Source organism: Miscanthus floridulus, chromosome 2 (assembly GCF_019320115.1).
Source record: "Miscanthus floridulus cultivar M001 chromosome 2, ASM1932011v1, whole genome shotgun sequence".
Lineage (NCBI taxonomy): Eukaryota > Viridiplantae > Streptophyta > Magnoliopsida > Poales > Poaceae > Miscanthus > Miscanthus floridulus.
The window spans coordinates 124,693,600-124,719,930 of NC_089581.1; the positions used below are offsets into that span (position 1 = coordinate 124,693,600).

Below are 26,331 nucleotides of genomic sequence, written 5' to 3' on the forward strand. Positions count from 1 at the left end.
CCCATTACTCTGTTCTGGGTGAATTTATAAGCACACATGATCAGCGCCTAGTTGCCATAATGATGACTGCATTTGTTGTCACGCTGGACCTACCGATCACACGGTTTCATAGCATGACTATGGACGTGGAAATGACAAAGCAAGTGCCTAGCAACTTGCGATGGTAGCGACAGCAACGAAAACGGCCTCTCTGCTTTGAGTATTGCAAGTTTGCAACTTGAGCCCATTCGACAGGACTGAAAAATAAGTCAAAATACTGTTTTCGGCTGATTGTTGTGAGAGAAAAATACTGTTTTGTCTGACAACACTGTGAGTGGGCTGGCCAGCCAGCCAGCCAGCCACAAGCCAGGGTCATTCAAAAAAGCATGGGCATTAAACATATTACAGACGACTTGACTTTCAGTCTAGCGAGGCCTTAGTTATTTCATATATACAACAAACACGTTTTAAAGGAGGAGGTGGTTCATCAGTTACATCTGGTGGTTCGCATCTGGAGAACAGCGGGGGCACTAACCAGGCCCTAGGAGAATAAACCCAGCCCAGCCCAAAAGCCCAAATATGGTTATACCGTAATGCTGCAAAACATACCGCCGGAATCTTAAAAAAATCATATGCTCTGCTCCGCACTCGCTCCAGCACAGCAACCGGCCCAACAGGTCCATCTAAGCTCTCTCCTCTATCTACTCCATATAATCTGCAACAGCCGACAAAAATCCCTAACTCCTCGCTTCGCTCGCCACGGCTCACCGCGCCGTCCGCCCGCCCAAGCTGCCTCGCGACGGCATCCCCATCCCGTGTCGAGCTGCGCCACGTCTGCCACTGCGCCATGCTCCATCTCCCGCCGCGCCCACTCTGCCTCGTCGCGCCGTGCCCCGTCCCTAACCGCGTCGAGGTGCTGCCGATGTCACCGTTCCCCACCAAGAGGGCATGCCCCTCTCAACGCTGGCGCCACGCGGTGCTCGACCTCAGCTCGCGACATCACGAGATCCGGAGTGGCCAGTAGCGGGCTTCTCTGGCTGCACCTCGCGTTCCCTTCTTTCCTCGAATGTTGCAAGCGTATGTTTTTAATGTTTCAGGTGTTTCATATGCATATTTTAAGTGTTCATGTGGATGTTGCAAAAGTAGATCAGGATGTTGCAAATGTTGCAATGGCAATACAAATATGTTGCAGTGTTCCAAATGTTCCAAATGTTTCAGACAGATGTTGTAGTGTTTTTATCTGGGTGTTGCATATGTGTTTACAATTATGTTGCAAGTGTTCTATCTGGGTGTTTCATATGTTTCACACTTATATTGCAAGTGTTTTATCCGGATGTTGCATATGTTTTTAACACGTGTTTCCCTCGTGTTTCAGACATATGTTGCAAGTGTTTTAACTATTTCGGACGTATGTTGCAAATGTTTCCTCTACATGTTGCAAAAGTAGATTTTATGTTGCACATGTTGCTGTGGACCCCATCTGCAGCAACCACCTGCTGCAGCTACTGGGCCCGCCTACATGCGTGTGGATGTGGAGGGGGCACGAGCGGCAGACGCGGAAAACCGCGCGGGCGCAAATCGAGACGGAGCGGGCATGGGACACAGAGCGGCGTGGGGCCCCACGTGAAGCAGGTGTGCGCGCGCGGGCATCTGGACGCTAGCCCCCATCCGAACGTCCAGGCGCTAGCCTTTCCCATAGTTCTATGGTAGGTTGGACCTGGTCTCCATTACTCAGCAAACATGATGGCTCACTCAAACATTTTTGTCGATACTTGGCTAAATTATATACAGTCATAATTTGATCTCGTTAACCCAAAATCAGTGGTGTAAACTTTTAAGTTCCCTCCAATTAACTAACTTTTATCTTGTCCCACACACGTTGTTATAAAATATCAGTAATCAACAGTCCAAGATTAGAGCAGGATAATTCTTTTACTGATACAAATCAAATTCCAATCCATAAATTGAAACCGAAACACAAAGGCACCTCAATCTCCTCCTGAAGCTCCCTTCCCTATCCACCATGTAGGGAAATGGTACAAAGGCAAAGTAGCTGGAGACACCAGGAAGCCTGCCTCTTCCACACCAAGGTTCTATTGCCCAAACAATTTATGTTTTTGCTTGTGTTAGTGTGAATATGTCATTTGTGGTTATTGATGAACTCATGATGTATATTCATGTACATGTACTAGAATACGCTACCTATGTGGTACTCTGTAATCTGCTCTTTCTTGCTTTGGGCTCTAGTTTTGCACTGCGGCTGGGTGTTGCCTGCTATTGCCGCCTCGCGCTTGCCGGGTAGGTCACAAATCGTACCCTGCAGTCGGCCCAACCCATGCAAAAAAAAAAAAAAAAAGAAGGTTTGATCCCTCCTTTCATTAATCTTCGGTTTCATCGTGGCTTTGGCCCATCTAAGACATGTTATTGGGCTTATTTACACTTATCCTGTCATCTGTGTCTGCCAGTTAGTGAAATCCTTTATTTTCACCTTGCAATCATATTCCTTGTTTTGGTACAAAAACTTGTGAAAGTTAAATATGGCATACAATACAAACCGTAAATGGAATTCATTACATGTATAACAGTGTTTAGTAACACTCATCTGAAGCAATATTAGAGAGAGTATAAGATAATAAAGTGGTACTTAACGAGTGTCAACACACTTTCAGCCACAAATCCATCTGTTCTGAACAGATCAAGTCTTCCCTATGTAATGCATAATACACTTTGGAAACCATTTTAACCAGTTACATAAAAAAAATCTCCTCAGTTTTCAGTGAGATTACAAAAGCTATCTTAAACAGAGTAATTTATAGAGCCGCAAAACCACCAGCCGCGAGAACATAATGGGAAACTACTTTGATAAATATACTTGGCTGCGAATTCAGCAATGTTCTTGTCAGAGCTCCCTCCTTCCTGCATCGCTTCCTTGGCCTTCTTCATCCGTTTCGTCACATTCTGCCTGAACTCTGTTTTCCTCTCCCCTTCCATCACCTCTCGGATGCACCTCTCCATCTCCTCCCTCCTCACCAATCCTTTCCGCATGCGCACTCCAATCCCCCACGCGCTCTCCGCATACTTGGCCGTCGTCGGCTGGTCCGCCCACTGCGGCATCGCCACCATTGGAACACCACTAGCGATGGATTCGATCATCGAGTTCCACCCACAGTGCGTCAAGAAGCAACCTACATACATTTGCGCAAAAAAATGCTTAAACTCCTCTGTTCTAAAACAAATTTCTCATCGTCGTCTTGACAATATAGGAGTACATCACAAGCTGAGTTTGGATCATCTCGTACGTACCTGTGGCCTTGTGTGCCAGTACCTCAAGCTGAGGACAGAAGGGGACAACGAGGCCCCTCTGCTTGCACCTGCCACCGAGCTGCTGAGACAGCTTCTCTGCCTCGTTGGGCCTCAGCACCCAGACGAAAGGCTTGCCGGAGTCGCACAGTCCGTTGCCTAGCTCCTCTAGCTGCGCCGCGTCGAGGTTGGCGACGGTCCCGTACGAAGCGAGGACGACGGAGCAGGGCTCCTGCTTGTCCAGCCACGCCATGCACGGCGCCTGATCAGTGCCCGAGAAGAGGTCGACGCCGTACGTCTTGTTGCATGGCAGCCGGCCGACGTCGAGGTAGAACGACGGCAGTGTCGGCCCGATGGTCTTCGCGCGACACGTCGACTCCAGGTAATCCGCCTCCTGCTCAACCAGCCGAAAGATTTGCTTGTCGATCGCATGTCCTCTGTTTCTCCAGCTTTGAGTTGAGAAAGATCAACGGACATGGTGTGTGTTCACTCACCCTCGGCTCCAGGAAACGGAACGAGTTGACGAGCACGTCGGCGGCGAGCTCCAGCCCGTCGAACTGGCTCAGCGCGGATTCCGTGAACGCCGGGTACCACTGGGGCGCCGCCACGAACGGCGGCACGTCGTCGGGGCCCAGCTCCACGGCGAGCCTCCCACTCCGGCGAAGCTCCCCGCCTTCCGCCAGCGGCAGGGCCACGCGCCCGGCCCACGCCTAGCCGTAGACGAGGTCCACCGCGCACATCTGCGTCATGAACGCGGCCGCAGCCACGCCGGCGGCCCGCGACACGCGGCGCGCCCACGGCAGGTGCGAGTCGTACACCAGCACCCGGACGGGCCGCCCCGTAGAAATTCAGAGGCGCAGATGAGGATGAACACCGAGTCCCAAACTCAGGACGGCAGGTGTTTGCGTGTTGATTGAATGGGTGAAACAGCCTCACCCGTGGCTACATATAGATTACAGATGTACCTGAATAGCTATAAGTTAGGAGAGCCAAACAAGAATAGCTATAAGTTAGGAGAGCCAAACAATCTTGTGGTGCATATATATCTAATAGCAACTACCCCTAACTTATAGCTTGACCGATGACTCATCGGTTTGTTACAAATGCATGCGCACATTGCCTATCAAACACCCCCCCTCAATCATAACTTGGTCATGTTAAGATTGTGCTTGAAATTCTCAAGTAGCCTTACTGACAAGGGTTTGGTGAACCCGTCAGCAATCTGATCTCCAGATGATACAAAATCAATTTCTAACAGTCTTCGTGCAACTCTTTCTCTGACAAAGTGATAATCCACTTCTATGTGCTTGGTTCTAGCATGGAATACTGGGTTTTGAGACAAGTATTTAGCACCAATATTATCACACCACAGTTTGGCAGCAGCTGGGGTTCTCACACTCAATTCTCGAAGTAGAGTTTGTATCCACATAACTTCAGCAGTTGCATCAGCTATTGCTTTATACTCTGATTCGGTACTCGACCGTGACACTGTACTCTGTTTGCGAGCACTCCATGAGACAAGATTGGAGCCAAAGAAGATTGCAAAACCCCCGGTTGATCTCCTGTCATCACCGCTGCCTGCCCAGTCGGCATCAGAAAATGCGCTGATCAAAGTAGAGGATGACTTGAGAAGTTTAATGCCAAGTGAAGTGCATTGCTTGATGTATCTCAGTATCCTCTTGACTACAGCCCAACGTACAGTGGTTGGTGCGTGAAGAAATTGACAAACCTTGTTCACCGAGTATGAAATATCTGGCCTGGTAAGTGTCAAGTACTGTAATGCACCGACTACACTTCTGTAATGTGTCTCATCTTTAGGTCCCAACAAAGATCCCTCATGCAATGACAGCTTCTCACTAGTACTGAGTGGAGCAGCCATGGCCTTGCAATCAGACATTCCAACTCGCTTGAGTAGATCAGATGCATACTTGTCTTGTGTCAATAATATCCCATTTGATACTTTGGAAACTTCAATACCCAGAAAATAATGAAGATCACCTAAATCTTTCAAGGCAAACTCATTTTGTAGCTCCTTGAGAAGTGTATCTGTGGCCTTCTCTGTAGAACTTACCACAATAATATCATCTACATATACAAGCACAAACATGGTCAAATTATCCTTATTGAGGAAAAACAAGGATGTGTCAGCCTTTGATACTTTAAACCCGAGACTTATTAACTTGTTACTAAGTCGAGCATGCCAGGCTCTGGGAGCCTGTTTTAACCCATAGAGAGCTCTATCAAGTTTGCACACATAATTAGGCTTTGCAGGATCCTCATAACCTGGAGGCTGCTGCATATATACATCCTCGTACAAATATCCATGCAAGAATGCGTTTTGCACATCAAGCTGTCGTAAGCTCCAACCTCTAAAGATAGCAAGTGACAAAATAATGCGAATAGTAGAGTGCTTGATGACAGGACTAAAGGTATCTTCATAATCAATTCCATACCTTTGCTTGAATCCTTTTGCTACAAGCCTTGCTTTGTATCTATCCAAGCTTCCATCCTTCTTTCTTTTGATCTTATAGACCCACTTGCATCCTATTACATTCCTACCTTTTTATGGTGGAACCAAGTGCCATGTCTTGTTGTTCATGAAGGCACTATATTCTGAATCCATTGCCATTTTCCAATCTGTATTGGACAAAGCTTCTTCTATATTCCAGGGCTCACCTGAAGTTGTGAGAAAAGAGTATCTGACAGTACCATCAGTGTATACTTTCTCCTTGCGTATGCCACTTTGAAGATGTGTTTGACGACGTGGTTTTGCCTATACATCAGTGCCTGTGGAGGAGAGGGGTATAGCAGATGCATCAGCATTAGTAGTAGCAGCCAGCACAAAAGATCCCCCAGCACCGGTGGACAGCGTAGGAAATCCATCAGGTGCAACAGTCTCCCCCTAGTGACGAGCAGTAGCATCAGAAGATCCTGTCCCCCCTTGGCGTGGAGCGACGACGGAGTTGGTCCCCGCGTGACAGGAGGCAGATGGCGAGCGCTCATGGGCCAGCCATTGACCAGATGCGGATCTCGGCGCAGAATCCCGCCCAGGCGTACCTGCCGTCTGCCCAGGGTGCTGCATCGCATCATCCTCGGTTCCAGTGTCGATGGATGATTGTGGCACACTTGCTGTGCGCAGCAGATCAGCAGCGGTATTTTCTGCACTTGCAACAGCACTTGGAGAAAAATTATTAGTGGCATTAGATACAGCATTAGTCACCGGATCAACTACAGTTGTACCCCCTGGATTCAACAAAGTGGGATGAAGGAGATCTATTTCTGAGCGAAGCCAAGCACCGGCATTGGGATGGAGCTCAGAAAAGGGAAAACATTTTCATCAAAAATAACATCACGTGAAATATAGATGCATCCAGTGGAGATGTCTAGGCACTTGTACCCTTTGTGGAGTTGACTATAGCCAAGAAAAGCACAACGTTTAGATCTATATTCAAGTTTGTGGGCATTGTAGGGCCTAAGATTAGGCCAGCACGCGCACCCAAACACTCGGAGAAAGGCATAGTCTAGATCATGTTGAAATAGGTGTTTTAGAGGAGTGGAGTTGTGGATGACACGGCTAGGGGTGCAGTTTATAAGATAAGTAGCAGATAAAAAGGCCTCATCCCATAATTTCAATGGAATTGAGGCATGTGCTAATAGAGCAAGGCCGACTTCCACTATGTGACGGTGCTTGCGTTCTGTGGCACCGTTTTGTTGATGTGTATGAGGGCATGACACAAGGTGAGTAATACCAATCTTATCAAAAAAAGAGTTTAGTGTTTGGTACTCGCCACCCCAATCAGTTTGCATGGCGAGAATTTTGCGATCAAACAGTCTTTCTACTAGAGCTTGAAATTCGTGAAATTTTTGAAAGACTTCAGACTTGTATTTGAGAAGATAAATCCAGGTAAACTTGCTATAATCATTAATAAAACTGACATAGTATTTCTTCCTACCAACTGATTCAATAGTAGGACCCTAGACATCAGAAAACACAAGTTCTAAAGGTGCTAATGATGTACTAGATGACTTAACATAAGGTAACTGATGACTCTTTGCCTGTTGATAGGCATCACACACTAACTCACTAGATGAATCTTCTAAAACATGAATATTATTGGTACTAATGACTTGCTTCACGACGCTTGTAGCAGGGTGACCTAGACGATCATGCCATCTGGTCACAGAAACTCGGACAACTCCATGAGCTTGCTTTATTAGAAGGGCCAGAATGGGGTACAAGCCCTTGTGACACTTTCCCTTAAGGATGGTTTGCTTCGTGGCCTGATCCTTAATAGCAAAAAAATCAGGGTGAAATTCTAGAAATGCAAAATTATCAGAGGCTAGTTTGTGTATAGAAACAAGATTTTTGGTGGCTTGTGGAACATGAAGAACATTTTTAAGATGAATATTACGATAAGGGGTATGAAGAGTAGTATGACCAATGTGACTAATATCCATACTTGATCCACTGGCGGTGTGGATTTGATCATCACCATGATACTTGTTCCTGAAGGATAGCTTCTCAAGATCACTAGTAATGTGATCGGTGGCCCCTGTGTCTGTGTACCAGTTTGTGTCAACTGAGTACATGTTCATGGCAGCTGCAACCAACTTCGGATCCGACACATAGTCTTCATCAAACCTGTGCCAGCATTTTTCAGCAGAGTGCCCCTTTTGTAGCATACCTGGCACAAAGGGTGATCATCATCTTCGGCAGGTGATGCACGGTGAGAGTTGTTGAAGCCTCCACGTCCACCGCCTCTGTTGAAGTTGCCGCGGCCGCGTGATGGAGATCCGCCACGGCCATGGTTGCGCTGACCACGGCCGCCTTGGGTGCGGCCTCCTCCACCTCTGGGAAATCCTCCACGGCCACGACTCGCGGAGTTCACCGAACTAGATCCGCCTTCGCCATAGGTAAGATCCATATGGGTCTCATAGTTAAGGAGCTATGCATAGAGCTCCTCAACCGAGACCGGTTCCACCCTGATTGTTAGGGCAGTAACAAACGATGCATAGTCTTCTCCAAGACTGGTGAGAATATACTCGACCAGTTCTTCATCCTTGAGCCGGCATCTGGCTGCTATCATTTCATCACCGAGGGCCTTCATCTTCGCAAAACATTCAGCAGTAGTAGAAGTACCTTTCTTGGTGTTGGCGAGGGCGATGCGTAGATTGACGATGTGGGCACGCGTTTGCGACGCGTACATCTGCTCGATGGCGTTCCACACCGCTTCTGCAGTCTCACATGTGGAGACTTGATTTGCCACCTCCTTGGAGAGTGACGAGAGAAGGAAGCTCAACACGGTTTGATCCCTGGCTTCCCATTCCTCGAATGCTAGGTTCGGAGTCTTCTGCTCCTTCCCGTCGACTATGATGACCAGATCCTTTGCTGGCGCCTTGCGATCACCGTTGATGTAGCCATGGAGTCGAGCACCGCGTATAGCGGATCGGACCTGGGCTTTCCACAGCGTGTGGTTCCCCTTTCCAAGCTTCTCCATGATGGCATGGCTGTGGAAGGGATTTGAGTTGTTGTTGTTGGAGCTGGAAGAGGACATGGCGCTAGAGTTTAGTAGATGATGGCTCTGATTACCATGTAGAAATTCAGAGGCGCAGATGGGGATGAACACCGAGTCCCAAACTCAGGACTATAGGTGCTTGCGTGTTGATTGAATGGGTGAAACAGCCTCACCCGTGGCTACATATAGATTACAGATGTACCTGAATAGCTATAAGTTAGGAGAGCCAAACAATCTTGTGGTGCATATATATCTAATAGCAACTACCCCTAACTTATAGCTTGACCGATGACTCATTGGTTTGTTACAGATGCATGCACACATTGCCTATCTAACACGCCCCGCGCGGGCCTCGGCGTCTAGGAGCGCCGCTAGCGTGTCCGACCCCACGGCCTCCATCCGCCGCACGTACTCCACGATGTCCAGGCACGACAAGATCCCACCGGTGTCGAAGCCGTCCGAGATGGTGGCCACGGGGAACAGGCACGACCTGGATGTGGAGGTGGTGGAGAGGACATGGTGGGAGACCACTAGGGTCGGGCGTAGGCCATGGAAGGCCAGCCGCCAGCCGAGCTGGAGCATCGGGTTCGCGTGGCCCTGCATCCCAGGGAACAGTAGGAGCAGCAGGACATGCACGCCGCAGCCATCGCCGTCGCCGCCTTGGACAAATGTGGTGGCTGCGCCATCGTCCATGGCTCCGTATTTGTGGCATTGCAACGGCTACATGGCTTGTCACTCGCTGATCTAACTGCATTAGTAATGGTCCAGTGGAGTAGCGCGTAAGCTTTTTGGATTGGGAACGGAGGGAGAGCTAGAAGACGTGCATCAGCTCAGCTCTTAGGCCTGTTTGGATTATGGCTCATAAAATTAGTCAGTTAAACTACCTCCTAAAATTTAGTTAGCTCATGTTTGTAGGTTAGATTAAATAGGACCAAACCTGACAGCATGGTTAGAATGACCAAAACACCCCTAATTAATGCTAAGCTGCTGCCCCTGGCATTTGGCGCGCTCGCTTGCTACGCTGCTGGCTCCCACCCGTGTGCCCCTGGCTTCCCATGCTCCCATCCCTGCTCTGCTAGCTGCTAGCCCCAATGTTCATTCTCACTCATTAATAATGTTCAAATAGTTTACAAAAATCTTCATTATTACAAACCATGGCACATCTATGACCTTCTAAACAAACCATTGGCTATCCAATCACGAAATTGATTTATGTTTTCATCTTCATCTACATAACGGCCACATTCGCTTCTCTTATAATCCGTCTTTTCAGCTTGTTTTTTTCAGCTGGAACAATATTTTTCTCTCACAATAAATCAGCCGAAACAGTATTTTGGCTTATTTTTTCAACGAAGCGAACGGGGCCAACGTGTATTGCCTCTAGTTGCTTGAGGAGAAGTTCCTTCCTCATTTGGGTTATAGTTTTCATCTTGATCACACAAGTCAAAGATGTCATCCATACCACTCTGTCTAATGAAATTGTGTAGTGCCATGCATGTCATGATTATTTTGCTTTGCTTTGCCATGGGAAAGCTAGGTAAATTCAACAAAATTCTCCACTTTATTTTTAGAACTCCAAAAGACCTCTCTATGACATTTCTAAGTAAAGAATGTGTGTAATTAAACAGCTCTTTTTTACCACTTGGCCCAGGGCCTTCTCTCCATTCGAGGACATGGTATTTTGTACCCTTGTACGGTGCAAGAAAACCCGGTGGATTTGGGTACCCTGAGTCAACCAGATAGAACTTCCCTACACAACACAAAACTTGTGTAAGTAAAATGACAAATACTGCAACCAAGACAAAGAAGACATTGAAGAGCACATGCATACCTTCATGTGGATGTGGAAAGTTGTTTCTAAACTTCTCAAGTGCATCATTGAACACCCTCATATCATGAACCAAGCCAGATGAAAGCTCTAGTTTGGTTTTAGATAATTGATGAAACATAGGGACTAATCCTTATACTAAGTGTGTATACATGAAAAGATGCCCACATGCCAAGTGGTGGAGCAAGAGGATGATCATGGTGGATGGCGATGACAAAAAGATGATCAAGTGCTTCACATTTGGAAAGAAAGAAAGAAAAATAAAAATGGGCTCAAGACAAAGGTATAATGATAGCAGCCATTTTTAGTTTGCACACAAGACACCATAGAGGATGTGAGTGATTTAGGATCGATAGCCGTACTATAAAGAGGAGAAATTTTTAGCTAAGCAGTTATCGAGTGCCACTAGGTGACATGATTCTTGCATATGCATTTAGGAACCTAGTCTTCTAACTTTGACCCTTGTAAAATACTATGGAAAATGCTAACCACGTGCACACAAGTTCTGTACTTTGTGGTTAGCAAGTTGGAAGCAAGGGTGAAGTGGTTTTGAACTTAGAAAAAGAAAAGGAAAAGATAGTCTACGACCGGACGCAGCAGTTGGGGTGGACCTGCTCGTCCGGTCAATTATAATGAGGAGGCGCTGTGTTGGCCGAGAGCGCAGGGGACGCAATCGGATGCTAGACCTAATGTGGGGTCGCATCCGGTCATGCACAGTAGTGGAGACACAGCGCTTGGCACACGATCAGACGTAGGCGGCGCGGCGCGACCGGACACACAGGGGGCGCGTCAGGTCAACGCTAACGTACGCTGATGTCGGCTCAGTGAATGAGGTTGTGAGGACTGGACGTTGTGGCGTGTCAGGTCACTGAAAGCATCTAGGCCCCTAGTTGGGTTTTGGTGATTAATGACAATATGTGATTATTATGACTAACGTGTGTTTTGCAAAGGCAATTAAGTTAGGTCACGGTAATGGAGATCGATTGGGCAATCATGATGGTCATGCCCCTACAATGGAAATCGTTTCAGTTTTTAAAGGATGAACGACAAGGTTAAGGATGGACTAGTTCTAAGTGTCAATTGGAGTTGGAGAGACACTTAGAGTAGTTTAGAACTTTGTTTTTCCTTTGGTCGTACTATTAAGGGGGGTATGGATGGGTAGCTTGACCTTGGTGAGTCTAGTGAGTTAGGTGTGGTGCACACTTGTTAAAACTAGCACTAGGTAGCTCCAAAACAGCCCTTAGATCCAATGGAGCAAACTTCATTCACATATGATCGAGAGTTGGAAGTGAATGGAGGGTCAAATACTGACTGGACGCTGGTTCTGGGTTGACCGAACGCTGGCTCAGAGTCCGGTCAATTCATTTGACCAATGTGAAATCATCTAATGTGACCGGACATTGAGAGGTGAAGTGATCGGACGCTGAGAGCCTGTGTTCGGTCACACTGTAAGCACTGGAGTTCAGGGTGTACAACGTCCGGTCAGTTCACAGGGGGTGAGCAGGCTAAGGAGACAGAGCCGGCACCTCAGCCACAGTTACGCCGCTCTGGTCGTACCTATGCTCCAGTCACGCCGAGGGCAGATACACAGTGGAGGGGTTCTCATCCATCGCCCAGACCATAGGGTCCTCCTCTAGTGACCCATCTTGACCTGAGGGCTGCCACAGCCAAGCAGGTGCTGCAGCTAAGGTTCATGGACTTTGAGGTGTGGTTTCCACCCAGGAGAGATGAGAGAGCATCTGAGGGTTTCTGCACGCCTCTGCAGGAAGATTTCTACAATGCCTATCTCAACAGTGGGGCAGTTTTCAGATCTCAGAGGGTGTGCCATATTGATTCTATTGTTATAGCAGCCGGAGAGCACATTCGCCCCTACCTTGCATATCTATCGGGGCTGATAGATTTGATTGGATGGACCAGATTATATGTTCCATCTTGGGTTCATCAGTTCTATGCTTCTCTCTTTATTGACCCGCACCATAACTTTATTCACTTTGCATTCAGAGGCAGAGATTACCGACTGACGAGCACTAGGGTCAGGGAGATACTCAGGCTTCAGGAGTAGCCTGTCAGATTGCATGAGGTTTGCTATGGATAGATAGCTCCTCCCAGACGCCCACATGGTGGTATGGTGCCCCCTACTGACTTGGTTCGCCACTGCTTCACCGAGCCCTTCGGCGAAGGGTCATGTAGGAACCCAACGATCTTACTCCTACTGCTCATGTGCTTGAGGCTATCATGAGGAGGACATTGCTACCAAAGATGGGGTATCACGAGGGCTTGACACGCATAGAGTTGTGGCTTATCAACTCTTTGATGCAGCAGACAGTCTTTGATATTTGGGATCTTCTTCTGTTAGAGATGGAGGACACTATAGCTGAAGGCTTCAGAGGTCATAGGCAGCTACCCTATGCTCACTGGATCACATTCCTTATCCATAGAGCAGTCATAGTGAGGCCACCAGAGATGCTTGCTGAGTACAGTGGTGCTACGACAGAGTTTCCTACTTATAACATGACACAGATGATTCGACATAGTACACCTACAGCACCTAGTCAATCGTGCCATCGTCCTGAGGTGCCAGAGACTACAACCCAGCAGGATGATATCATCACGGGCATTGCAGCTATAGAGGAGGAGCAGCTTGCTCAGCAGGAGGGGATGGTCGTGAGTGACCCCAGTGACAGTTCTGATGATGACTCCTCAGCAACATGACCATGAGGCTGACAGCTCTAGTTCAGCGCAACCTACCCCATAGACAGACCTCGCTCTCCTTGCTATACTTGAGAGGATGAGGCAGGATCAGATTCACTAGGCTCAGGAGACAGCTGCTATATTTGCACAGTTCCAAACTTGGCAGGATGAGTTCCAGTGTCAGCAGTAGTAGATCCAGCAGCAGCAGTTGGCTATTCAGCAGCAGACGTAGGATCTATAGTAGCAGCAGGCCATGCATCAGCAACAGCTCCTCATGCAGCAGTAGCTTCTTGGATTTATGCAGCATGTAGTGACAGCTATTGGGGCTCCACCGCCACAGCCTTCGCCCCAGCTTGGTCAGCATGCCACCACTTTAATGACTCCAGCATTATAGCCTAGTGGGCTTTAGAGTTAGGGACAGCCACCAGCATAGTTTGCTTCTCCTACAGAGCTAGTGTCCCAGTGGTTTGCTACGTCAGTGCTAGCCCCGCAGTTCACACTGTTTCGTATGGGCTTCACACCAGTTGAGATGCCATTGCTGCTACTGCTAGAGACCATAGTGTCCAGGAGCCTTAGAGCTTCCTTCAGTGAGTTGACAGGGTAGCCTACTCCTCCATATCTACATGTCCTCGGTCCTTCTATTGTTGCACCTGTTACTGAGACTACAGAGACGCTCCCTTCGTCAGTGGCATCATCAGAGCCCACTGCTTTAGTCGTACCAGCTCAGCCTATAGCAGCTCTAGTCCCTGATCCAACCCAGACTGCTACAGCATCGCTTCTAGCTACAGAGGGTCAGACAGCTTAGAGCTCTGGATCAGATGATGATGGCACCCGGTTCCTGCTCGCTCCTCGTACCTCAGCGCTTGACTCGTCTGCTGCAGTCCCGCTGACCGACCCTTAGGTTTTGGTGTTTGACATCAAAGGGGGAGAGGGTTTGAGTATGATAGTCTTAGGGGGAGCTTAGTTATTATATTAGCTTATCTATCTACATTTGGAGTTTTTATGTGATGCATTCATCGTGTGTTTACTTTCATTCATTGAACTATATTTATGTGATAGTGATATCTACGTGATCGTGATATATGACATGTGTGCTCTCTACTTTGAATCTTTTATATGTCATATCACTTGTGCTATGCTCATTTGCCTTTGCTTCCGCATTTTACTCCAATGCAAATGAGCTCTATTTCTTGTACTCATGCTTATTTCATATCCTTGGAGTACATTATGTTGGCTTGGATCATATAAGGTTAACTAACTCTTTTGTTCCTATTGCTAAAAGCTTATATGAACCAAGCATGTTAAAAAACTTCATCTCTTTCACATACTCGAGGTAGTATTGTCATCAATCACCAAAAAGGGGGAGATTGAAAGCATCTAGGCCCCTAGTTAGGTTTTGGTGATTAATGACAATACGTGATTACTATGACTAACGTGTGTTTTGCAAAGGTAATTAAGTTAGGTCACGGTAATGGAGATCGATTGGGCAATCATGATGGTCATGCCCCTACGATGGAAATCATTTCAGTTTTCAAAGGATGGATGACAAGGTTAAGGATGGACTAGTTCTAAGTGTCAATTGGAGTTGGAGAGACACTTAGAGTAGTTTAGGACTTTGTTTTTCCTTTGGTCGTACTATTAAGGGGGGTATAGACGGGTAGCTTGACCTTGGTGAGTCTAGTGAGTTAGGTGTGGTGCACACTTGTTAAAACTAGCACTAGGTAGCTCCAAAACAGCCCTTAGATCTAATGGAGCAAACTTCATTCACATATGATCGAGAGTTGGAAGTGAATGGAGGGTCAAATATTGACCGGACGCTGGTTCCGGGTTGACCGGACGCTGGCTTAGAGTCTGGCCAGTTCATTTGACCAATGTGAAATTGTCTGGTGTTACCGGACGTTGAGAGGTGAAGTGACTGGATGCTGAGAGCCTGTGTCTGGTCGACTCCAGTAAGGTTCTAGAGAGGGAAAATCGTGATCGGACGCGTCCGGTCAGTGCTGACCGGACGCTGGCCAATGTCTGGTCACACTGTAAGCACTAGAGTTTGGGGTGTACTGATCAGAGCGTCCGGTCAACATGATTGGAGCGTCTGGTCACCCCGCAGAGGCACATAACAGTTCATTTTTCTGCCGGTGTTATAAATACAACCTCCACTTGTGTGTGGGGGTACTTTTGCTCATTCCAACAGCTAAGAAACACCTTAGAGAGTGCCAACAAGAGCAAGGTCCTAGTAAGGTGATTGAGATTTGAGAATCCCAAAGAGAGCCCTCATTAGTGAGATCAAGAGTAGCAAAGTGTGCATCCACCCTTCTCATTAGGCTTGTTGTGGTCAAGTGAGAGTTCGTGCTTGTTACCCTTGGTGATTGCCATCACCTAGACGGCTTGGTGGTGATTGGGAGCTTGGTGATCATCCAGAGAGCTTGTGGATGACCCAACTTAAGTTGTGAGTGGTTGTGGGTGCTTCACCATGACGGAGTGTTGAAGAATCAACCCGTAGAGAGCACTTGATCCTTGCACGGATCAAGGGGGAGCTACACCCTTGCGCGGGTGCTCCAATGAGGACTAGTGGGGAGTGGTGACTCTCCGATACCTCGGCAAAACATCGTCGCATTCCTCCCTCTCTATTTACTTTGAGCATTTACTTTGAGCAATTCAATACTTGTCTTTATATTCATAAAATTGCCATGCTAGAGTAGGATTGGAACTTAGGTTGGAAGTCTTTTGTGCGGTAGAACATTTAGAAACACTTTCTAGGCACAAGGGGTTAATTGGGCTAATCGTAGGATTTAATTATTGCAAAAAAATTTAGAATTAGCCCAATTCACCCCCCCTCTTGGGCATCTTGATCCTTTTAGTCACCTTCGACCGTGCACGTTTGGTCATCAAAATTACGCTCTAGACCCTTACTAGAAACTATTGAATGCTGTGTGTTCATGCGTCAAGTCACATGAGCTGTGCATCCGGTCGTTCTTTAACTATGCGAGTGAATCGTTTTCGACCGTTGGAGATGAGCGGCTGCGGCGTCCATCGGTTGACCAGACTCGGGCAACTGGACGTAGGGGCAGTGTCCAGTCAGTGCATCCGGTCATGTCTCCGTAGAGCCAACATCTCTATTTCGTGAGGCCATCTATAAATAGTGTTTGGCCCGCTTGGGGCTCACAGTCTTGGCACTTTGACATACTTGACATCCTTGTGAGCCTAAGAAAATACCTCCCACTCATCTCCATCATTGATTCATCATCATAGTACATTGGGAGTGATTCCAAGTGCATTTACTTGAGTGATTGCATCTAGTGACACCTAGGGATCATTGTGGCTGCATATTTCTTGTTTCTCTTGGTGGTCTGCTGCTACCTAGATGTTTTGGAGCAGCGGAGGAGCTTCGGCACGTGTTGGTGATTGTTTGTGGCTGGCTCCAATGATTGTAAGGGGTCTTGCACCTTTCCTGACAAAGAGCCACAAGGTAGCTCTAGTAAATTACTCGCATCATTGAGTTACCTCACTTGTGGGTAGGTTTTTGCTATGTCCATTTGTTAGACGAGGTTCGTGCAACACCTCTTAGCCACCAAACCACCAAGTGTTGGTCGACACAATGGGGACTAGTGTGCCAGCAAGCACGTGAACCTCGGGTGAAAAATCTTGTGTCTCTTGTGTGATTGGAATTCTCTTAGTGATTGAATTGGTATTCATCTTGTGATTGGTTCACTCCTCTAATTGGCGGTATAATCATCTTACTCACCCCTTTACTTTCTTGTAAACTAGTTGTAGCAAGCTCTTTAGTATAACTAGATTTGAGAGCATGCTTTGTAGCTTAGTTTCATCTAGTGGAGCTCTTTAGTGTAGCCTTGTTGAGAGTTCTTAGTGAATAGTGACTTAGACATTGTGTGTATTTAGTGATCATAGCAACTTAAATTGTTGGGATAGGTGGCTTGCAACTCTTGTAGAGCTAGAGTAAAATTGCATTACGCCATTTGTTGTACTAATCAATTGCTCTAGTGCTTTATAGATTTTTAAATAGGCTATTCACCCCCCTCTAGCCATATTAGGACCTTTCAAGTGGTATCAGAGCCGTGGTCACCGTTTGATTGAAAGCTTAACAATCTCAGTGTCAAAAGATGGCTCAAATTGTGTTCAACCATGTGAGGGGCAAACCACCGTTCTTTGATGACACATGCTATGATTATTGGAAGAGAAAGATGAAGATGTATATTGGTTCTATCAATGACCAAGTGTGGGATGTGACCGAGAGTGACTTTGTGATTCTTGATCCAGACAATCTCACCAATAATGATAAAGCCAACAAGCAATGCAATACAATGGCTCTCAACACCATCTACAATACCATTGATTCTAATGTGTTTGAGCAAATCAAGGATTGTAAGAGACCTAGTGAGGTGTGAAAAGATTGGAGGAGACCTATGAGGGCACACCAATGGTGAAGAGTGCCAAGTTATACATCCTTAAGGACAAGTTGACAATCTTCAAGATAAAGGATGATGAGAGCATTCTAGAGATGTTCCATCGATTGCAAATGATTGTCAATGACTTGAAGGCATTGGGAGAGAAGATCAATGATGATGATGTCTCTCATCAGTTCTTGATGTGCTTACCTCTAAGATTTGAGACATTGAGATTGATCATCATTAGAGGAGGATTGAAGCAACTCTCCCATAACCAAATACTAGGTGATGTCATGACACAAGAGACATACCGTGTGGAAAGGGAGGGGGTTGACAAGGATGACAAGAAGGAAGATGAAGACAAGAAGAAGAAGAGTGTAGCATTCAAGGCTAGTTCATCATCCAAGAACAAGGGTAGGTCTAAGAAATAAGAATCAAGTGATGATGAAGATGCTAGTGATATTGATGATAAGGCCATAGCTCTATTTGTATGCAAGATGGGCAAATTCATGAAGAAGAAGAGCTATGGTGCAAGAAAGAGAAGAGATCACAACAAGGAGTATGTGAGGAGATGCTACAAGTGCAAGAGTAAGGATCACATTGTAGCGGATTGTCCCTATAATAGTGACAATGATGAGGTTAACAAGAAGAAGAAGAAGGAAAGGAAGGAAAATAAGGAGAAGAAGGTGACCTTTCAAAAGAAGAAGGGTGGAGGCTATGTGGTAACATGGGATAGTGATGGCTCTTCAGATAGTGATGACTCAAGTGATGATGACAAGAAATCTCTCAAGAAAGCACTAGCAAGCATCGCCATCAACAATAAGCCTTCCATCTTCGATACTCCATTGACATGCCTCATGGCAAAGCCCACCAAGGTAAAATATGATGTGAGTGATGATAATTGTGAAAGTGATGATTGTAGGAGTGATGATGAGGAGGAAGAGTACACCAAGGAGGAGCTCTTGACATGTGTGAGCAAGTACACACTTGCTTTGAGATGAAGAGAAAGGAGTACAAAGAATTGCATAAGAAAATCAAATCTCTTGAACAATCCTTTGATCAGCTCAATGTCTCTCATGAGAGTCTAAAGGAAGACTATGAGGAGCTTGGCAAGGCTCACTCCAAGCTTAAAAAAGCTCACTCCTCTCTCCTCGAGCAAGTCAAGAAGGAGCAAGTGATTTATCATGTGATGTGGGACTAACATGTGATATTCTTGATGAATCTTTTTATAAGCCCATTGTTGTTGCTCCCACTAACCCCTCTTGTAGCACTACCACTTCTACTTCACCTTGAGTGATGGTTTCACTTGTGATGCCTCACTAATGGTGGAAAATGAGACCCTCAAGAATGAGGTGAATGAGCTCACTCGTGCCTTAGGCAATGCCTATGGTGGAGATGCCTACTTGCTAAAGTGCTTGGATAACCAAAGGTTTTCTCTCAACAAAGAGGGATTAGGCTATACCCCAAAAAAGGCAAGGCAACCTTTGTCACTTCCAAAGCTAGCTTTGTGAAGGGTAATGGTCAATTTTGCAATAGATGCAAGCAAGTTGGGCATATAGAGCAATATTGCAAGACTAACAAGAATAAGCAACCTAATGTATCCTCAATTATATTTGATTCTTGTTATATGCTTATTAAGGGTGCCAATGGTGTGAAGGCTAAGTTCATTGGTACACCAATTGTGGGCTCAATGAAGAAAGCCATTTTGGTACCAAAGACCTTAGTAACTAACCTTCAAGGAACCAAGCAAATTTAGGTATCTAAAAAGAATGGATCTTCTTTTGTAGGTCAATTACAAAGCCAAAAGAAGGCATTGGGTGCTTGATAGTGGGTGCACACAACACATGATCGGTAATTCAAGAATGTTCAATTCAATCAACACAAATGAGAGCAATGGGATTGAGAGTATCATATTTGGTGATAATGGCAAAGGCAAGGTCAAAGGGCTTGGTAAGATTGCAATATCCAATGACTTGAACATTTCCAATGTGCTACTAGTAGAGAGCTTGAACTTCAACCTATTGTCGGTAGCTTAATTGTGTGATTTTGGTTTCAAGTGCATATTTAGTGTGGATGATGTAGAGATCATAAGTGTAGATGGCTCTAACTTGATATTCAAAGGATTTAGATATGAGAATCTATACTTGGTTGATTTCAATGCTAGAGAAGCACAATCATCAACATATTTGCTCACTAAGTCTAGCATGGATTGGTTATGGCATAGAAGGCTTGGTCATATTGGAATGAAACAATTGAACAAGTTGATTAAGCATGACTTAATAAGAGGCATGAAAGATGTCACATTTGAGAAGGATAAATTATGTAGTGTATGTCAAGCCGGAAAGCAAGTTGGTAACACACATCCTAAGAAGAGCATGATGAGCACATCTGAAAGCTCTAGTTTGGTTTTGGTTAATTGATGAAACCCTAAGTGCTAACCTAGTTTATCAAAGTGATTATGAGATAGGTAGCACTACTCCAAGTGATGAAGCAATGGCGAAGATCATGACGATGGTGATGGCATGGTGATGATCAAATGCTTAAACTTGGAAAAGAAGAAAGAGAAAAATAAAAGGCTCAAGGCAAAGGTAAAATTGTAGGAGCCATTTTATTTTAGTGATCGAGACACTTAGCAAGTGTGATCACATTTAGGATCGATAGCCGTACTATTAAGAGGGGTGGAACTCGTATCGAAATGCGGTTATCAAAGTGCCACTAGATGCTCTAACTCATTGCATATGCATTTAGGATCTAGTGGAGTGCTAACACCCTTGAAAATGTGTGTGAAAATATGCTAACACATGTGCATAAGGTGATACACTTGGTGGTTAGCACATTTGAGCAAGGGTAGGAAACTTCACCGGCGGAGTGTCCGCCCGTAGAGTGCGGACAGTTCGATGGTGCCACCGGCGCCCTAGATAGAAAAGACAGAGGTCACTGTAAGTGACCGGACTCTAGTCTCTGTTGGACCGACGCATCCGGTCAGTAGCAGTAGTGAGCGCGTGTTTTGGTCTTTGACCTAACGCTGGCGCTAAAAGTGACCGGACGCTGGTAGGGTGCGTCTGGTCAATGCTGACGTACGCTGACGTGTGGTGCATAGTGGAGACATTGAGTGACCGGATGCTGGGTGAGTCCGGTTAAGCATGACCAGATGCGTCCGGTCGTGAAAATTCATGTTTGGAACCTTACTAGAAATGATCGGACGCTGAGGTCCAACGTCCGGTCACTTTCTAACTGACGCGTCCGGTCATCAATTGACCGTTGAAATCGGGTGAACGGCATTTGAAGCCAATGACATATGGCGCACATCGCATGATCGGACGCTGAGGTCCAGCGTCCGGTCAATCTGACCGGAGCATCCGGTTGGCCCGTGTTTAGTGCAGTGAGGAGCCCAACGGCTCTATTTTATGGGGGCTTCTATTTAAGCCCCATGGCCGGCTCAAGCTCACTCTCTTAGCCATTTTGCATTGACATAGCAACCTTGTGAGCTTAGCCAAAGCCCTCCCACTCATCTCCATCATTGATTCATCATCTTTGTGAGATTGGGAGAGAATCCAAGTGCATTGCTTGAGTGATTGCATCTAGAGGCACTTGGTATTCGTGTTGTGCTGTGGATTTCACTTGTTGCTCTTGGTGGTTGCCACCACCTAGACGGCTTGGTGTAGCAGTGGAGGATTGGCACGAGTTGGTGATTGTTCGTGGCCATCTCTGGTGATTGTGAAGGGATTTGTACCTTCCCCGGTGGAGCACCAAAAGGTAACTCTAGTGGTTTGCTCATGTCATTGAGTTACCTCACTTGTGGGTAGGTTCTTGCGGTGTCCAATTGTGTGGATGAGGTTTGTGCAACACCTCTTAGCCGCCGAACCACCAAGTGTTGGTCGACACAACGGGGACATAGCATGTTGGCAAGCACGTGAACCTTGGGAGAAAATCGGTTGTCTCTTGCCCCTTGATATTCTCCTGGTGATTGATTTCATCTTCATCTTGTGATTGGTTCATCCCTCTACACAGTGGTATAATCACTCTACTCACTCTTTTATATTCTTGCAAACTAGTTGTGGCAAGCTCTTTAGTGTAATTAGATTTGAGAGCTTGATTTGTTATTTAAGTTCATCTAGTGGAGCTCTTTAGTGTAGCAAGTTTGAGAGCTCTTAGTGAGTAATATCATAGCAAGTTGTGTATCTAGTAATCATTGCAACTAGAATTGTTGGATAGGTGGCTTGCAACCCTCGTAGAGCTAGAGCAAGTTTGCATTTCGCTATTTGTCTTACTAATCAAATTGCTCTAGTTGATTTGTAGAATTTTAAATAGGCTATTCAACCCCCCCCCCTCTAGCCATATTAGGACCTTTCAACATCCAAGGCATTTGAGTTATTGCACATAGACTTGTTTGGACCAACCACATACACTAGCATTGGTGGAAACAAATATGGATTTGTGATTGTGGATGATTTAACTAGATATATATGGATATTCTTTCTTGTTGATAAGAGTGATGTGTTTGCAACCTTGAAGACATTTATCAAGAAAATTCACAATGAGTTTGAAACAACCATCAAGAAAGTGTGAAGTGATAATAGTTGTGACTTCAAGAATACAAGAGTTGATGATTTGTGTGATGAGTTTGGAATTAGGCATCAATTCTTGGCCAAGTACACTCCACAATCAAATGTCCTAGTTGAGAGGAAGAATAGAACTTTGATTGACATGGCAAGATCAATGTTGAGTGAGTACAATATGCGCCATTTATTTTGGGCCAAAGCAATCAACATGGCTTGCTACTATAGCAACCGACTCTATTGTCACCCATTGAAGGAGAAGACACCTTATGAGCTCTTGAATGATAGAAAACCCAATATTGCATACTTTTGGGTTATTGGTTGCAAATGCTATATATTGAAGAAAGACACTAGATTGAGCAAGTTTGAGAAGAAATGTGATGAAGGTTTCTTACTTGATTACTCAACTATTAGCAAGGCATATAGAGTTTGGAATCTGGCTAGTAGTACTCTTGAGGAGATTCATGATGTAGAATTTGATGAAACCAATGGTTCCCAAGAGGAAGATGAGAATCTAGATGATGTGAGAGGCATTCAATTGGTCAAGGCAATGAAGAACATGGATATTGGTGATATAAGGCCTAGAGAGGAGATTGATGTTGAAGATGACAAGAATCAAGTGCTCTCTAACCCTAATGTGCAAGCTAGTGGTTCTCATGATCAAAATCAAGCTAGTGCAAGTGATGACAAAGTGCAAGATCAACAACAAGTGGCTAGTTCATCATCTCAACCAAATGAGCAATCAAGTGCAAGCAATCAAATTCTAGTGCTCCAACCAACCAATGTTGCAAGGGATCATCCATTGGACTCAATAATTGGTGATATCTCAAGAGATGTGCAAACAAGATCAAGATTGGCATCATTTTGTGAACACTTCTCATTTGTGTCATCCATTGAACCTAAGAAGATAGATAAAGCTTTGTTGGATTTTGATTGGGTGAATGCTATGCATGAAGAGCTAAACTACTTCACAAGAAATCAAGTATGAGAATTAGTTGGGAGGCCCAAGGATCATAATGTGATTGTGATGGCGGGAAAACGGGCGGCTAACGACCCGCCTCCACGTCAGCAGAGACAAATTTAATTTTGGTGAATTTAGACGGGACAAATATAAAAGAACAGGTAATGCGAGTCCATACTTCCATAATTCTTATATTTTCATAAAAATTATGTTAATTACATCTCCGAAGAGAAAACCCCTGATTAAGAGTTCCAACATGATTACATGATGAATAAAGATTACATCATATGGCTTCCTATTACAAACTACAAAAGAAAACAAATTCTTCAGTCTTGTAGTTGCCGATGGATGAATATGAATTTCTCGATGAGCTACTTCACTTTTTTAAATATATGAGTGGCGGATAGCTTGTTTGGGTCTTTTAGTTGAGTACGCATGTATTTAACTCATGCGTATTTTGAGTGTATATCATGTTATTTATTTGGACCATGACATAAGGCTAGGTCTTAATTACTAACCCGGCATATGATTTCTGCTTAGTTGATTGGACATAGATGCCTTGCATGCATTTTGACATATGCTAATGTCGACGGAGGGACATTAATTTACTTGGTTCATTATTATATCACGTATACATGGACGTGATTTATCTTAGAGACTAAATTTGATATAGTCTCGTGCGAGACCATGGATTAACATATTTTGACATATACGATGCACTCATCATATATATGGTGCGATATTTCATTTGGGCTTAAGCTAGGACGACGTTTATTTTACTATGGCCGAGGTTGCGTCACCGGCCTCGGCCAGGGTCTATGTAATTATATATATTATTTCATCAAGGTCAGCGTGCGTACTAATAGCATGGTGTTTGACCGTGGATCAGCACGTGCAATCTCATTTATTTAAATTTGATTTGGTTTGGTTTTTGATTTATCAGCTAATTAGGCACAATCATATATGAATGTTGTCTAACTGAGATGCAATATTTGACGTGCCCATATGGTGCACGGTATTTATAGAGAGTCTATGCTTGGCATGTATGACTGGTTTCGGGAAACTATGACAAATATTATTTATTTTAGCCAGAACGCCGCAGCCAGTTAATTAGCATCTGGGTGATGGACGTGGCATGGACGCATGGGATTTGGCATGGAAGGACTAATTTTATTTGATTCATTTTTGTGACACAGCAGAATCTAGGTTCAAGGATGAAGACCACCTAAGCACATAAGGGGATATTAATTCATTTATTAACTTTGGATAGTACGGCGACTATTAGGATGACGATCATTTGATTTTAATTTATTTTATCTTTACAAATTTATCAGGTATATGAATCAGCTTGGCACTTTTCTGTTCATGTGGCTTGTGCTATGGTTTGATGCCGAGACTTGCTAGCGGCGTGCAGATGTATGGACTAAATATGCAATGCATGGCTGGATCGATATATAGGTATATGTGCACATATATATATATGCTGGCTAGTCAATCGATGACGCACTCCAGGCACATGCAAGCTAGTTAGTTCACAAAGTATGGCTGTTCTAATATACATCACATGTACATGTAGACGCTGGTTAGCTACTTATGCAATGCAAAGAAGACAACTGTCTAGAGGACTGCATATACACATATACTGCATATGGGCAGCGCTTTGCATGGAGTTTGCATCTATCTCTGTGTCTTTCCGAGCAAAGGTTCCTGTTGATTTGAACCCATGCACAGATTGACTGCAGAAGATGAAGATCTTTGCATGTTTGAGGTTTTAGCTCTTGTTCTAGAGAACAATGCTCTTCCCTGTCCGGTTTGCACGACAAATCCGGCATGGGGTCTTGAGACATCTCATAGCAACTTGCCCGATGGAGCCAAGCCGCATCTGAGGTCTTGATCTTGGAGACGATAGCTCTTGTTCACGAGAACAAGGCTCTTCCCTATCCAGTTTGCATAACAAATCTGGCTTGGGGCCTTGGATCATCTCATGGCAACTTGCTCAAGAGAGCAAGGTTGCGCACGAGGTCTTGATCATGGTGTTGATGAAGTTGTTGCCGGACGCCGCCGTGGAGCCGTGAAGATGAAGACGTGGAAGAGGATCAGCAGAACGCCATGAAACGCCGCTCACCTTCTTCGGGATGCCGGCGGACGGACGACGCAGCGGCTTCTTGCGAGGGGCCGACGGACGGACGTAGCAGCTCCTTGCGAAGGGGCCGCTGATGTGTGCTTCGACGACGCCGGAGGGCAGCAGCACGACGGTGAACTTCCGGCGGGCGGTTAGCGCAGCCTGACGGCACTATGTGTTGAGTGATGCAGCGAGGCAGCCTGGAGGCGATATGCAGATGGAGCGGGGGCAGCCTGGAGGCGATATGCAGATGGAGCCGGGCTTCTCTCTACTACTGGCCATGTATTTATAGGCCTAAAGCAAGAGCAGTTCCGTGGTGTTTTGGCGCTCTTTCCTTTGATTAACCGGTGCCGGCGCCAAAGTTTGAATCAACGGGAGCGGAGATCGTGCAGTCGTGCGCGAGCGGTGTCGACCAGACGCAGCCCTGTTTGAACGTGTAAGGCGCGCAACTGTGAACTCTTGAACCCCTTGCCTGACAACTGGTTTTTTGGGCCGTTTATTTATTCTTTAATCAAAGTAATTATGGAGAACGTACAGTCGACATCTTCTTGTGTGGGCTGGGCCGCATGCACGTACGTGTGTTACGTATATGTGCTGGCTAGCTAGCTTGTCAATTGTGTACAGATACGTATCGTATATACACACGTACGCTCATGGCCATAATTTAATTAACCCAACGTGTGTGCGTGTCCAAACGCATTTGCTTCTATATATATGTTTTTATTTCCTTGGAATGTAGATAAACAATATACATCTCTCCTCCTTTTGTGAATGAACAATATATGGTATACAAATATATACGACGGGTATATATTTGCATAGGCTTTCATCTTTGTCATGTGTCTCTTTTAGATATATTAATTTCATTCTTTTCAATTATGTTTTATTTTATGATTTCTGTATATGGCATATAACCATCTGAATTATTTATTATTTTATCTCTCATGGCATAAATATTCACATGTATTTAGGTAG

At 45.4% G+C, this 26,331-nt stretch overlaps 1 non-coding gene and 1 pseudogene across 1 annotated transcript; both read right to left on the reverse strand.

The window, feature by feature from the left end:
• Positions 1-2,540: 2,540 nt before the first annotated feature.
• On the reverse strand, positions 2,541-9,488 carry LOC136539570 (UDP-glycosyltransferase 79-like; annotated as a pseudogene).
• On the reverse strand, positions 8,210-8,348 carry LOC136541070 (small nucleolar RNA Z247). Its single transcript, XR_010780174.1, has one exon. It is a non-coding gene; the product is annotated as a small nucleolar RNA Z247 (small nucleolar RNA).
• Positions 9,489-26,331: the final 16,843 nt, after the last annotated feature.